The sequence below is a fragment of the Homarus americanus genome, unplaced genomic scaffold, assembly GCF_018991925.1.
Source record: "Homarus americanus isolate GMGI-L3 unplaced genomic scaffold, GMGI_Hamer_2.0 scaffold5831, whole genome shotgun sequence".
NCBI lineage: Eukaryota > Metazoa > Arthropoda > Malacostraca > Decapoda > Nephropidae > Homarus > Homarus americanus.
In genome coordinates, this window is record NW_024719604.1 from 1,516,302 (window position 1) to 1,531,488 (window position 15,187).

Sequence of the window (15,187 nt, forward strand, 5' to 3'; positions counted from 1 at the left end):
ACCAGATGTGAACAAAATTAATGTAAAGTGTGTGGCCATTATGTGGCCACACACACAGCAATAACACAAGACCCTATTATTATTATCTCCAAATTGTGTACCATATCCACTCAGTATAACCATAGTGTAGGTTACTGGACCACCGGGGTGACAAGAGACCTGTTGTGACCTCTGACAGGTTACTGGACCACCGGGGTGACAAGAGACCTGTTGTGACCTCTGACAGGTTACTGTACCACCGGGGTGACAAGAGACCTGTTGTGACCTCTGACAGGTTACTGGACCACCGGGGTGACAAGAGACCTGTTGTGACCTCTGACAGGTTACTGGACCACCGGGGTGACAAGAGACCTGTTGTGACCTCTGACAGGTTGCTGGACCACCGGGGTGACAAGAGACCTGTTGTGACCTCCTGACAGGTTACTGGACCACCGGGGTGACAAGAACCTGTTGTGACCTCTGACAGGTTACTGGACCACTGACAAGACCACCTAACTGAGACCTGTTGTGACAGGTTCTGGACCACTGGGGTTACTGGACCAAGTGAGAGACCTGTTGTGACCTCTGACAGGTTACTGGACCACCGGGGTGACAAGAGACCTGTTGTGACCTCTGACAGGTTACTGGACCACCAGGGTGACATGAGACCTGTTGTGACCTGTAATTCTTTTACTCTACCGCGTCACAGGACGAGTTTGGACTGCACAATACACTACTACCTCCCAGCGACAAAATAATTAAATTAAACAAATTCTCTTACCACTACAAAAACAACACAGACAGTCAACACCACACCACACCACACCACACTACACTACACTACACTTTGCAACACCACACAGCACCACATACACCAAACATAACACCACACCACACCACACTACACTACACTTTTCAACACCACACAGCACCACATGCACCAAACATAACACCACACCACACTACACTACACTTTGCACCACCACACAGCACCACATACACCAAACATAACACCACACCACACAGCACCACACCACATCACACTACACTACACTCCACACCACCCAGGTATGCACCAGTATAAACCGGGAGTATGAGCAAGTAACTCACCCTCCGGTACGCCTAACCTAACATACCAGTACTTTGTCACTAGTTCTCGGTATTGTCCTGGTACATATTATCCCCGGTACTGTTAGTTTAATCAGAGTTAAAGGTTGATTACCCCGCAAACATGATGGTGAAGTCCCGGTATTTCCTGGTTATGCAATACTATACCTTTATATCATGGTAGAACTCCAGTAATTGTTTTTTAGATCAAGGTAAAGTCCTGAGAGTTCGTTTATTATCATGGTAGTGCCCCAATGGCCCTCCATCACGGTAGTGCACCAGTGCCCCTCCATCATGGTAGTGCCCCAGTGGCCGTACATCATGGTAGTGCACCAGTGCCCCTCCATCATGGTAGTGCCCCAGTGACCGTACATCATGGTAGTGCACCAGTGCCCCTCCATCATGGTAGTGCACCAGTGCCCCTCCATCCTGGTAGTGCTCCAGTGCCCCTCCATCATGGTAGTGCTCCAGTGTCCCTCCATCATGGTAGTGCCCCAGTGGCCGTCTATCATGGTAGTACCCCAGTGTCCCTCCATTATGGTAGTGCTCCAGTGCCCCCCCCCCCCATCATGGTAGTGCCCCTCCATCATGGTAGCCAGCACTAGAGGGGTGGCCACAAGGCGCTACATAAGTTATACATTAGTGAGGCCGGAACACAACACTTCAACCTATCACTCATAGAGGCAGCGTAGCACTCTGGTGTGGCCACTCGTGATGGTGTGGCCAGTGGTCGTCAGTGATGGTGTAGTCAGTAACGGTGTGGTTAGTGAAGGTGTGGTCAGTTAAGGTGTGGCTAGTGAACGTGTGGCCTGCTATAACATTCACCTTCAATATAACGTTCCCAAGATTTCCGGTTATCCCTGACGTTTCCTTAAACAGTCCCTGCAGCCACCGCCATCACCACGCCCCATCACCACACACAGACAGACAGACACATACACACACACACACACACACATACAGACACAGACACAGACCTTTGTAGCCAACTTCACGCCCGCCCCTTCACAGTCAAATTATTATTAACATGATTTTCTGTAACAAACTATTATACATGATAGTGTGGTATAACATAGAGAGAGCAGGGTGAGCTAAGGGAACAAGTGGTGATCATGTTCAATAAGCTCACCAAGACGGCCGCAGCTGTCACGCCATCACCACACACACACAGCCGTCCATCACCACTACACTCTGACCTCCTAATATGTGTACACCAGTTGCTAAGGGCGAGGTTGTGGCAGGGTTGTGGTTGTGATGAAGACATAGTGTGTTGAGTGGTGTTGTGGCAGGGTTGTGGTTGTGATGAAGACATAGTGTGTTGAGTGGTGTTGTGGCAGGGTTGTGGTTGTGATGGAGACATAGTGTGTTGAGTGGTGTTGTGGCAGGGTTGTGGTTGTGATGAAGACATAGTGTGTTGAGTGGTGTTGTGGCAGGGTTGTGGTTGTGATGAAGACATAGTGTGTTGAGTGGTGTTGTGGCAGGGTTGTGGTTGTGGTGAAGACCACCGTCCCTGCCCCCTCCACCACCGTCCCTGTCCCCCTCCAGCACCACCGTCCCCGCCCCCCTCCACCACCGTCCCGTCCCCCCCTCCACCACCGTCCTGCCCCTCCACTCCACCGTCCTCGCCCCCCTCCACCACCGTCCTCGTCCCCTCCACCACCGTCCCTCGTCCCCCTCCACCACCGTCCTCGTCCCCCTCCACCACCGTCCTGTCCCTCCACCACCGTCCCTTGTCCCCCTCCACCACCGTCCCTGTCCCCTCTCCACCACCGTCCTCGCCCCCTCCACCACTGCCCTGTGTCCCCCTCCACCACTGTCCCTGTCCCCCCTCCACCACCGTCATCAACCTCCCTCCACCACCGTCCTGCCCCCCCTCCACCACTGTCCCTGCCCCCTCCACCACCGTCCTGCCCTCCACCACTGTCCCGCCCCCTCCACCACTGTCCTCAACCCCCTCCACCACCGTCCCTGTCCCCCCTCCACCACCGTCCTCGTCCTCCACCACTGTCCTGCCCCCCTCCACCACCGTCCTCGTCCTCCACCACCGTCCGTCCCTCCACCACCGTCCCTCGCCCCCTCCACCACCGTCCTCGTCCCCCTCCACCACCGTCCCTGTCCCTCCACCACCGTCCCTCGCCCCCCCTCCACCACCGTCCTCGGCCCTCCACCACCGTCCTTGTCCCCCTCCACCACCGTCCCTGTCCCCCTCCACCACTGTCCCTGTCCTCCACCACCGTCCCTGTACCCCTCCACCAATCGTCCTCGTCCCCCTCCACACCGTCCTCGTCCTCCACCACCGTCCCTGTCCCCCTCCACCACCGTCCTGCCCCCTCCACCACCGTCCTCGTCCCCCTCCACCACCGTCCCGCCTCCACCACCGTCCTCGCCTCCACCACTGTCCCGCCCCCTCCACCACCGTCCTCGCCCCCCTCCACCACCGTCCTCGTCCCCCCTCCACCACCGTCCTCGTCCCCCTCCACCACCGTCCTCGTCCCCCTCCCCCTTAAGAATAATAATCCACCACGTCTCCCAAACCTCTCCGTCTAACACTTAACTGTCAGTGATGCTCCTTTTTGAAAACAACCTAATGAATGCTAACTGGGACCTAGTCTATGCCTCCGACAACCCTAACGTGAACAGCAGTAACTTCTCTTGCATCTTCAATGCTTCCTTTGATAAATGCTTCCCCCTCAAGATTAAGTCAGTGAAAACTGTATCCATTTCCAAACTCTATATCACAAGCGAAATTAAGATAATGATAAAGGAAAAACACAAACTCCAAAAGAAATTTGCAAAAAGACCCATAACTTTCGGTGATGTTTACCGAAGTATCAGAAATAGAGTAACTCAAGCAGTTAGAAATGCCAGACGTAACTATTATACAAATAAGCTCCAGTCAGCATCAGGCGACAGTAAAAAAACCTGGAATGTCATAAATTCTATTCAGAACAGAAACACTCAGCCTTCGGCCGCCCAGTCAGCTTTTATGATAAACGATTCAGTTATAAAGGAACCCTCCCTCATTGCCAACCACTTCAATGAATATTTTATTAATGTTGGCAAAAATCTTGCAGAGAGCATCCCTGATCACCATGAGGAATTTAGAGCCTACCTGCAAAACAGACAGCAAAATGAGCTGTTCTTATCCCCTGTCACACTGACCATCATAAAAATGTCCAAAGATGCAGCAGCAGGCGAAGACAATATACCAATGAGCATCATTAAGAAAGTAGCCCACTTGTTACTACCTGTTCTCCTCCACATTTGTAACTCCTCCTACACTCGTGGTGTCTTTCCGGATAAACTGAAAATTGCTAAAGTTCACCCGCATATAAAAAATCTGGGGACAAAGGTCTCTTCAAGAATTACCGCCCCATATCAGTCCTCCCAGCCTTGAGTAAGATACTGGAAAAGCTAGCATGTAATAGACTAAATTCCTTCTGCAATGCCAATAACATCTTTACAGGCTCCCAGTTTGGATTTAGAGCTAGAAGGTAGACTGAGAGTGCTCTGCTATCCTTTACTAATGACATCTTAAATTCCTTTGATGACAGTCAGTTCACAGTCGGTATATTCTTGGACCTCTCTAAAGCCTTCGATACTGTCGACCATACCATCCTCCTTTCAAAGCTTGCACATTACGGCGTTAGGGGCCTGTCCCACAATTGGTTTACCGCATATCTGTCCAACAGGATGCAGTATGTCTGCTATAATAATCACCAATCTGACTCCTCGCCAATCTTGTATGGAGTCCCTCAAGGTTCCATTCTCGGTCCAGTACTGTTTTTGTTGTACATAAACGACATAGTCCACGCCAGCTCACACATAAAACACTACTTATTTGCAGACGATAGTAATCTCTATGCCAGCAACTCAGACCTCTATTCCTTGATGAGAACTATGAACACTGAATTAACTTAAGTCAGGACCTGGGTAATACGTAATAAACTGACCTTAAACCTTGAGAAAACCCACTACACGATCTTTCACAGAAGGAAAAACTTACCCCCAGACTTGGATCCCCTGTACCTTGGTAACACAGTCCTCAAACGCGAACAAAATACTAAATTCCTCAGAGTTATTGTTGATGAGAAACTAAACTGGAGAAACCACATACAAGCCATTCACAGCAAAATCAATAAACAGTGCGGTATCATGTATCACACTCGACAGTCACTCACTCTCACAGCAATGAAAGAAATCTATCATGATCTTGTTTACCAACACCTGATACACTGTCACACACTATGGGGAACCTCTGGCTCTTCAAAAGCACAATCTCTGGTTACTGCACAAAAGAGAGCTGTACAGACAATGACATACTTGAAAAATCAGATCACACAAACGAAAAATTTGCTATACAGGTGTATAGAAAATTTTAAAACTCGAGGATATTAACACTTACTGCTGTGCCCTCTTTGTTTACAAATCTATCAATCACTTGCTTGACAATAATTATTTCCAGTTCCGGAATAATCAGAGATACAACTTAAGGCACCCAGAGCTACTAAGACCACCCCCCATGGGCTCCTCTCAGTCCCAGACCTCCATAAATATCACGGTGTGAAGGTGTGGAACAACTTACCCCCACCCATCCGAGCAAAGACTAAGCTCCCTTCCTTTAAATCATCTCTTAAAAAATATCTTTTGTCTAAGTATTAATATTTCTTGTAACACTTACTATATTTACAGTACCTGCTTTTATTGTACCATCAAAACCGCTTTATCGGAAATTATCATGTAATAGATAAGTAATTACCATTGCAATAAACATAATTGCCAACTAGACATAATCCTGACGGCTCTGTCCTCTTGTTCAACCTTATTACTGTACAACCCATGTTGTACTGCTCCCCCATTATACTTATGTTTTTCAATTCCACTGTAATTTATGTATATATATAAAAAAATAAACTAAAAAAAAATAATAAATAAATATTGAAGTGATAACCGTGGTAACATGTTCTTATTACCACCATGCTATTGTACTATTCCAGATGATACTAAATGTTACATAATACTTCCTTGAGATAAATGTGTAGTATATATCAGGTGCAGCTCAGGTTCTCAACTGGCTCAGCCATGTTATTATTGTTATTATTATCCACTCTGTAAATGTGTTTTTCTGGCTAAATAAACTGTTGCAATTCAATTCAAATGAAATGTGTTTTTACAAGGTCTAACACGTCACTTTGAACAAGGTCTGACACTTCACTTTGAACAAGGTCTGACACGTCACTTTGAACACTAATGAACGCTTACATTATATAATCCAGCGGGTACATCGGCCAACACACATAACCTGGAAATACAGAAGAGTACGCTGACCTGGAAACAAATTGTACATAACCTGGAAACAAACACTACACGACCCGGAAGAATCACAACATGACCTGGAAATACAGAAGAGGACACTGACCTGAGTGAAGGCGTAGGTTAGAAGCAACAGGAGTGTCCAGAGAGCTGCCATCATCATCCCTACAAGAGGCAGGTCATACCACAAGAGGGCCCTGGCACCTGTCTTCACGTCCTGGTCACTTACAACCACTTAACAACCACTTGCACTTAACACTACCATTTTCTAAGTGGTTTACGAGAACATTATGTAACAGAGTACTTTGTGTGTAATAATTGTCATGAAAATACCGATTACAGTAACTTTTGTTTGGGTTTATCAACGTCACTTAACAATACCACTTAAATGATAGAACACTTATAGACAGTATCCACTTCACCAACACTTTACAACACTTAAATAGAGTGTGTTCATGTAATGTTCATAAAATATTTGAATTTTACACAATTTTGAATCAAATACTGACACTTTAATCAGTAGTTTTAAAGTTGTACCATAAATGTTGACACTTTCACTTTCATATTGTACCCATATTCAAAACACTTTTATTTCTATTTCAAATTCGATCACCAAAACAGAGTGATACAAAGGTACTCACACAACACACACACACAACACGAGTCAGTAATCACTTATGTAGACACAATCTGCTTCCTGTGCTGCATGTACTGATGACGTGTTGAGGGGAGGGGAAGGTGGGTTGTGGGGTGGGGGTTGTGGGGTGGGGAGGGGTTGAGGGGTGGGGGTTGGGGGCAGTACTTGACCACCAGGAGAGGTACCAACACACCTCCTCCTTCAGGTCTTTCTTCTACTCCTCCACTTGATCTGAAATTATAAAAAAGATCAAAAGAAAATTAACATAAACTCTTACTTACGAATAAATAGAAAAAATTTCTTCTTCTCTTTGTTATTTTGTAGTACAGTAACAATAAAATCTTCCATTAATTCAAAATATTCTGAAGCATCTATTGAAGGATTAACACACACACACACACACACACACACACACAGCCTTCAGACGTTTTACTTTAAATAATTTCAACCCAGAACATAGAACTCTCTCTCCGCCCACACCTGTTTCATATCTGGCGGCAAAAAATATGGAAGACATAAATCATTTGGCTTTTGTGTCAAGAAAAGGAGATTTTTTTTTTCACTTCTGATAAATTAAATACTGGACCCACCTACAACTCCAACCACCCGTCAAATATAACCCACCACCGCCCACTAACCCACCACCGCCCACCTACCCACCACCAATACAGGCAGCCAGTACCCAGAAGGAACACAGAAAAGGTAAATAAATAATTATGAAAAAAGAAGGTAAATGCTAACCAGTCTCCCCAAGATCCCTGTGACGCAGAAGACAGACGGCATATAATACTCAGAGGGACAATACGGGAACAATACGGGAACAATACGGGAACAGGAACAATACAGGAACAATACGGGAACAATACAGGAACAATACAGGAACAATACGGGAACAGGAACAATACAGGAACAATACGGGAACAATACAGGAACAATACAGGAACAATACGGGAACAGGAACAATACAGGAACAATACAGGAACAATACAGGAACACTATGGGAAGAGGAACAATACAGGAACAGAAACAATATGGGAACAATACAGGAACAATACGGGAACAGGAACAATATGGGAACAATACATGAACAGAAACAATACAGGAACAGGAACAATACAGGAACAGGAACAATACGGGAACAGAGACAAGCAACCTTCTGGGTGTCAACAGCCTACAGTACTGCCACCTTGTACCCACCAGGCAGGAAACGGCAAAAGGAAAACTGAACAGATTTCCTGGAGCTGACCTTAATGACCTACCTGAGGAAATAACCAATTAATCAACCACCTTTACCTTAATATGACAACTACAGGTGGTCTAGAACGAAGCCCTGAGATACACACAGGTGAAAGATGCCCCAATACGACAAGAACACACACACACACACACACACACACACACTGGCCGGAAGAGTCTTAAGAGCTTCGAGTCAGAACTCCTACAAAGACTCCCACCAAACATAGATAGTTCCTAAGAAGTTATCAACAATCCTGAAGAACTCTATTACCACTCTACTGTAGATCTTTACGTGAGACAACTTCCCTAGATCACAACACTCTATAGTTAGGTGAGGTTAGGTTAGGTTAGGTTGGGTTAGGTTACGTTAAATTGGGTTAGGTTGGGTTGGGTTGGGTTGGGTTGGGTTAGGTTAGGTTAGGTTAGGTTACGTTAAATTGGGTTAGGTTGGGTTGGGTTGGGTTGGGTTGGGTTAGGTTAGGTTAGGTTAGGTTGGGTTGGGTTAGCGTTAAAACCACTGAATATGTGGAAGAGTAGACTGTCTAGTGCCAGTGTCGACAATGCGGGCAACTAAAGTAACCATTCAGACAAACAGTTTTAAACTTCTACAACAACCTGCCCAACACACACACACACACGTACACACACACACACACACACACACACGACGTATCTCAGTGTGAGGACAACTATGACACACTCCAGTCTCAAGGTGACCGAGGGAACCAAAGTGTGCGGCGGTCGAGTGGACACAACTCTCACCTCCAGTCCACCAGGTGTGAGTGGGTCTCTAACAGCGAAGACTGACCACACCGACTCCCAAAGCTCAGGATTCATTAGTCCACGATCACACTAACTTGTCGTGCACACCAGTTTAAACCACACGTGACATAACCGTGGTCCAGTGTGTAGCTGCCAGCCATTACCTTCACCAGTGCGAGGACACAACAAACTGAGAAGGTGTTAAGGACTCCAGCGTGACACAGGTCTTATACAACGTGGAAATGTGGTCTCTTATCAGGGCTGAGCATACCTCCTGCGTGCCTTCAAAATGGATCCACAACTCTCATTGCCTCAGTATGTCTGTCTGTCTGCCTGTCTGTCTGTCTGTCTGTCTGTCTGTCTGGCTGGCTGGCTGGCTGGCGTATGACTTAATGCTTCTACTGTACTACTCAGGTCAAGATTCCATTCTCGTTGTGGGAATTACTGACCTTACTCACCTGACCCTCCTTACCTCACGCACCCATCTACTCAGTACCTTACTCACCTGACCCTCCTTACCTCACACACCCATCTACTCAGTACCTTACTCACCTGACCCTCCTTACCTCACACACCCATCCACCAGCACCTACTCACCTGACCCCCCACCCCACACACACCCATCTACTCAGCACCCACTCACCTGACCCTCCCCCACCCTCACACACCCATCTACTCAGTACCTTACCACCTGACCCTCCCTACCCCCACACACCCATCTACCTGTAGCACTCCACCACCTGACCCCTCCTGCCCCACACACCCATCTGCTACTCAGGCACCTGATCACCTGACCCTCCTTACCTCACACACCCATCTACTCAGTACCTTACTCACCTGACCCTCCTTACCTCACACACCCATCTACTCAGTACCTTACTCACCTGACCCTCCTTACCTCACGCACCCATCTACTCAGTACCTTACTCACCTGACCCTCCTTACCTCACACACCCATCTACTCAGTACCTTACTCACCTGACCCTCCTTACCTCACACACCCATCTACTCAATATTGACAAACAACGATTAACCTCTCTCGGTGTTGACGTATGAGCCAGTAGGGACAAGAGGGTGCTATACGACGAGACTACACAAGGCTGTTTGTTCATCACTATCTATAGAAACATTCAGCCGTACAGCTCCGGGTGTTGTGACAGACTGTTGACCGGATTGTTTAGTTAACATTTACAGCATTTTATTAATTAACTATTCACGTGACTTGGGCGGTGATGACATGTTTGTTGGTGGTGATGACATGTTTGTTGGTGGTGATGACGTGTTTGTTGGTGGTGATGACGTGTTTGTTGGTGGTGATGACATGTTTGTTGGTGGTGATGACGTGTTTGTTGGTGGTGATGACGTGTTTGTTGGTGGTGATGACGTGTTTGTTGGTGGTGATGACGTGTTTGTTGGTGGTGATGACGTGTTTGTTGGTGGTGATGACGTGTTTGTTGGTGGTGATGACGTGTTTGCTGGTGGTGATGGACATGTTTGTTGGTGGTGATGACGTGTTTTGTTGGTGGTGATGACGTGTTTTGTTGGTGGTGATGACATGTTTGTTGGTGGTGATGACGTGTTTGTTGGTGTGATGACGTGTTTGTTGGTGGTGATGACATGTTTGTTGGTGGTGAGTGTTTGTTGTGCATTACATTTTTGTTGGTGGTGATGACATGTTTGTTGGTGGCGATGACATGTTTGTTGGTGGTGATGACGTGTTTGTTGGTGGTGATGACATGTTTGTTGGTGGTGATGACATGTTTGTTGGTGGTGATGACGTGTTTGTTGGTGGTGATGACATGTTTGTTGGTGGTGATGACGTGTTTGTTGGTGGTGATGACATATTTGCTGGTGGTGATGACGTTTGTTTTGGGTGAAGAATCATCTTCACCACACACACTACACCTCCTCCATCACCTGTACCTCACCACCAACAAAGTCACCACCACTAACCTAAGTTAAACGAGGCAAACTTAACTCAACCAAATTAACCTAACCTAAGCAAAACTAAACTAACCTAACCCAGTTAAACCTGACCTAACAAAACCTAATCTAGCCTAGCTTAAGCTTATCTAACCAAACGAAAGCTTACCTAACCTAAACTAACCCTGACTTAGGTTAAGTTAGGTTAGGTTAGGTTAATTGTAAAACAAAGAAACAAACAAACATTAAAACATTTTGTTGCTTTAATGACAAAGTCGCTCAGCCAGTAAACGGAGTTAACATTCATCCCTTACCTGCTAACACACACACCCACACACATCACCCCCACACATACGCATCACCCCACACACATACGCATCACCCCCCACACACGCATCACCCCACACACACGCATCACCCCCACACACACACCACCACCATCACCCCACACACACACACACACACACATCACCCCACACACACACCCCCCACACACACACACCCCACACACACATCACCCCACACATACGCATCACCCCACACACACACACACACACACACCCCCACACACACACCCCACACACATCACCCCCACACACACATCACCCCCACACACACACATCACCCCACACACACACGCATCACCCCCACACACACACATCACCCCACACACACACGCATCACCCCACACACACATCACCCCCACACACACACACATCACCCCCACACACACATCACCCCTCACACACACACACACACACACACACACACCCACACACACACACACACATCACACACCCCACACACACACCCCACACACACACACACACCCCACACACACACACATCACACACACACACACCCCACACACACATCACCCCCACACACACACACACATCACCCCCACACACACACACACATCACCCCCACACACACACACACCACCCCCACACACATCACCCTCACACACACACACACATCACCCCCACACACATCACACCCCCTCACACACACACACACGCCCCCACACACACACACACACACACACACACACACACACCCCCACACACACATCACACCCCCCACACACATCACACCCCACACACACACCCCCACACACACCCCCACGCACGCACACATCACCCCCACACATACACACCCCACACACACATCACACCCCACACACATATCACCCCCCACACACATCACACCCACACACCCCCACACACACACACACACACATCACCCCACACACACACACACCCCCCACACATCACCCCCACACACACACACATCACACCCCCACACACATATCACCCCCCCACACACAACACACCTCACACACACACACACACACACATCACACCCCACACACACATCACCACATCACCCCCACACACACATCACCCCACACACGCATCACCCCCCCACACACATCACCCCCCAAACACACATCACCCCCACACACACACACACACACATCACACCTCACACCCTGAGTCTCCACATATACAGTAAGTTATCAGGATTAATTATTGTCAATGTTTTCATAATGTTGACTAATACAGCACACGATGTACAGTACATGGGAGGGGTAGGGGAGTGGACAGTGTGTGGGGGTTGAGGGGAGGGGGTAGGGGGATCGGGAGGGGGTAGGGGAAGTGGGGGAAGGTGTAAGGAGGAAGGGGGTTAAGGTAACAAGGGAATAATAGCCACTACAATAAGCACTGTGCTGGAGGTCCATCACTCACAGTCTGCCTCCCACCATACACAAACACACTATCTCTCTCCTCACCTTGTAGTCACCACCGCTCCAGGCTCCCCAACACTCTGCCTGATCCTCCCACTAATCCTCCTTCACGTGTTTCTAAGCCAGTGTCTTGATTTTTTTCCCTCTGGTTGTAGGAGAAGCAGCGTGGCTGATGGGTGGTCTACGAACTGAGCGACACACACCACGTCCGTTTACCCCGCCCGCCCAACGCACACTGACGTCCTGACCCGGCCACAACCTGTCCCTCCCACCCACCCCACCCATCCCTTCGCTGCCACCCACTCCCTAAGGCACACACTCACACACACACACACTCTCCGGGCTCGACACACCTTTGATCTACACCGACTAACAAACTAACGTATACGACCTGTAAACAACTATAAATGTCTACCATAATGACGTGTAAAGTAAACGTAACCACCGAATGGCTTTGTTACTTGTGAAATGACCCTTGAAGGAATAACTACACTACCACCCAACAAGTTAAGACCGTGAAGTATTAACCACAAGTACAGCCACATCACGGGGTAATACTTCACCAGATCTGCTGTTAAGTATTTCCCGTCTCGCCTCACACAAACACCAATATTTTCATCCCCGGATCTTTGCCACCATTTTCCTGCGGTATGTCACCATTAGGAGTGTGTGTAGGTAGGTGTGTGTGTGTGTGTGTGAGTGTGAGTGTGTGTGTGTGTGCAGATCTCCCTTCCTCACAACTACAGGCGAACTCATCAAGAATTCTGCACTAAGCACGCACACATCAATATCGGTCACACACACACACACACACACACACACACATCACTTATCTCCATCTCTACACTTTTATCAGTTCTCCCCCCCCCCCAGAAGGGCCTACACACGCAATGACAATTATGGAGGCTCACACACACACTCACACACACACACACACACTGTCATCTCACCTAACCTGTCCTCAACACCTGCTGGCTGACAATGACCAGGTGGTAGTCGGTCTCAGACAACGAGGATATAAGAACTGTATAGCGAGGTACCGTACACCTTCTGCAGTTGGAAGCAATAGTCAAACCTAACCTAACCACTTGACGAAAATATCAACCAAAAAGCTTTATAGCACCTGTTATCGCCATGTACTGGACGAGCAGTAACTTGTGGGTGTTATGATAACGTTAATACATAAAAATACTGTAGTTGAAATGAACACAGAGTTAACTAATTGAAGGAGTGATGGAAGGCCAGCAGGGTTGATGGTGGAGGCTCTGCTGACGCCGCGTATTATCTGTACTCCATCTGTCCTGGGCGGGGCAGTTCACGACACACTGTCGAGCTGTAAGCACTGTCATCTACAGGCTGGTAGTTATAGGACCCGTTACACAATGCTCTACGAGGCTCTATTGTTCTAAACTGTTATGTACTGGGAGATACTTTGTACTGTATACGTCTTTGTAATTATCACATAAGTGTAGGTAAATGTTGTTACTATTATATACGATATGAAGCTGTCACCTGACTTGTAATCCACAAATCATGAGTGCACGGGTCTTCTTATCCAGACGTCACATACTTAAAACTGTATGTACAGTATGTATGTATGTATGTATGTATGTATGTATGTATGTATGTATGTATGTATGTATGTCCCCCCTCCCCTTCACTGTCAGAAAATTCATCTTCTCCCACAAGAACGAGTCCCCGGGGAAACTGACTCCAAAGTGCACAATATCGGAGAGTGATCGTTTTACCGTATTGTCCGACACGTCACGGGAAAGATAGCGGTTTATGCAGTATTAAGGGTTGTTGATCTCGATGCATGGTGTATGTGTACCACAGACCACTGTACCCTTACGCATGGTGTAGCGGTACCACAGACCACTGCACCTCTGATGTATGGTGTAGCGTGTACCACAGACCACTGTACTGATATGTGGTAGCGTGTAACACAGACCACTGTACCCTGATGCATGGTGTAGCGTGTACCACAGACCACTGCACTTGATGTATGGTGTGTGTACCACAGACCACTGCACCCTGATGCATGGCAGGTGTACACAGACCACTGTACCCTGATGCATGGTGTAGCGTGTACCACAGACCACTGTACCTGATGCATGGTGTACCGTGTACCACAGACCACGTACCCTGATGCATGGTGTAGCGTGTACCACAGACCCTGTGTACCCGATGCATGGTGTAGCGTGTACCACAGACCACTGTACCCTGATGTATGTAGCGTACCACAGACCCCATCGTACCCTGATGCATGGTGTACCGTGACTCACTGCACCGATGATGATGGGTGTAGCAAAATTGACAGACCACTGTACCCTGATGCATGGGTGCAGCGTGTACCACAGACCACCGTGCCCCCTGATGCAAGGTGTACCACAGACCACTGTACCCTGATGCATGGTGTAGCGTGTACCACAGACCACTGTACCCTGATGCATGGTGTAGCGTGTACCACAGACCACTGT